This window comes from Octodon degus, unplaced genomic scaffold, assembly GCF_000260255.1.
Source record: "Octodon degus isolate 3935 unplaced genomic scaffold, OctDeg1.0 scaffold00092, whole genome shotgun sequence".
Classification (NCBI taxonomy): Eukaryota; Metazoa; Chordata; class Mammalia; order Rodentia; family Octodontidae; genus Octodon; species Octodon degus.
In genome coordinates this window covers 2656035-2658050 of record NW_004524668.1, presented here as the reverse complement: position 1 = coordinate 2658050, position 2016 = coordinate 2656035, and the positions used below count along the sequence as shown (strand labels likewise).

The 2016-nt window shown below is 37.9% G+C and overlaps 1 protein-coding gene across 1 annotated transcript in view; it reads right to left on the bottom strand.

The window, feature by feature from the left end:
* Positions 1-2016, bottom strand: part of LOC101565005 (heterogeneous nuclear ribonucleoprotein R) — a 94508-nt gene that overhangs the window by 84898 nt on the left and 7594 nt on the right. The window lies entirely within an intron of this gene.

Below are 2016 nucleotides of genomic sequence, written 5' to 3'. Positions count from 1 at the left end.
CTTGACCCTCTTTGTTTCACAGTACTGGTTTATCATAAGCTCCACGAGAACAGGACAAGCCTCTTACACAGTACAGACTCAAAATATTTGGTATCTAGGAAATATACTCAGCCTTAAAAGAAACCTTATGTTTCCCAACAACCAACCTTACAATGCTTTATTAGGTACAAGGTACTAGGAGAAAGAAAGAAAAAAAGATAATGCCTTTGTCCTTAACAAGCTTGTGTTCTAACTAAAGTAACATTAATATGAAGGTCTACAGAACAAAGACACAGGGAAAACAAAAAAGACTATCTATCTAAAAAGAAAAAGAATTTTAGGGCCGGGGAGATGGCTCAGTGGAATAAGAACTTCCCTGGCAAGCGCACGGACCTGAGTTCAATCCCCGGTTCCACCAAAAAAAAAAAAAAAGAAAAAGAATTTTATATTTTAGGTTTTTAAAACTCTGCCAATGTGAGAAACAATAGCTTTTAGATATCATCACCAATCCTGGGACCCCACAGGGATGCATGCATTAAGCCATCTATTCTTCTGAAGTTATCTACCTTTTCTTCCTTCAGAACTAGGGATTAAACCGAGGGGCTTTCTAAAGCTCTCAGGTATATCCCTATCCTTCTTCATTTTTTATTTTGAGATAGGGCCTTATTAAAAAAAAAAAAAAAAAAAAAAAGACAAGAGAGAGAGGGCCTTACTAAGTCACCCAGGGGGCTTTCAACTTTTGATACTACTCTGATACTACTCCCAAGAAGCTGGGATTACAAGAGTGTGCTATCATACCTGGCTAAAGGTTCTGTACTTCTAAACACAGAAGTACACGTAATACCATGTAATTATACACATTATCTATAACATACTTTATCAAGCACAAATAGCTAACTTTAAGGAAGTAATATACAGGCCTATTCAATGAATAGTAATGAGGTATTTTTTAAAAAATATTTATTTATTTATTTATTTAGTGTGTGTGTGGCCAGCTCAGCCCACCAGGGGGTGGGGCTGGCTGACATGTGGTGCTGGGGGATTGAACCGTGGTCCCTGTGTTTTGCTTAGCTTAGCTTGTTCTAAATAGGTGCTTTAGACCACTGAGCCATCTCACCAGCCCCAATGAGGTATTTTTAAATGAAGACTGGTACCTAAAATAGGACTCTGCTCCATTATTTTAAAACTTTATTCCAGGCACAGTGGTACAAGCCTATTATTCCAGCACTTGGGAAACTGAGGCAGGAGGATTGCCGTTGAGTTAAAGGCCAGCCTGGACTACGCAGTAAGTTCAAAACCAGCCTCAACTATAACTATACAGCAATACCCTGTCTCAAACCCCTTACCCACAAAAACAAATTTTTTTAAAAAACAAAATTTTTATAACATTGAGTTTATGCCATTTTATAGATTAGGGAGAAGTACAAAGGTACTCTATAAATTAGTTACACAACAGGAACTACAAGTTACATTGCCAATCTAAAACAAACCGCACAAACAACTTTAATATTAAATAATATTAAATACCTATTTCAAATGGAAAAGTGTAAACTAGGCATTTAGTTCAAGTAGAGCACTGAGCTAGCTCTAGGTTATATCCCCAGGAGGGAAGAGAAGGTGTCTATCACTGCAGGTAGGCACCATCAATTTGACTAAGGAACTAGGCTCACTGGTTCCTCACTAAAACCCTTATATTTACCTTTCAGAGCAGTTTACCTAAGGAATAATAATGATAATGGCTCACAATTATGCAGTTCTTGCTACATCCCAGGCAGGATTCTAAGTGCTTTGCATATGTTAATTCATTTAATCCTCACAACTCCATGAGGCAGGCACAATTACTATTCCCATTCTACAAATAAATAAACTAGTTAAGTGAAAATTCAAAAGGAAAGAAGTGGTTAAAATAACTAACCTCCTTATAGAAAAAAAGAGAAAGGAGCTGGGGCCAGGCCTGGTGGTGCACACCTGTAATCCCAGCACAAGGGAGGCTGAGTTGGCGTTGCTATAAATTCAAGGCCAGCCTGAGCTTCATAG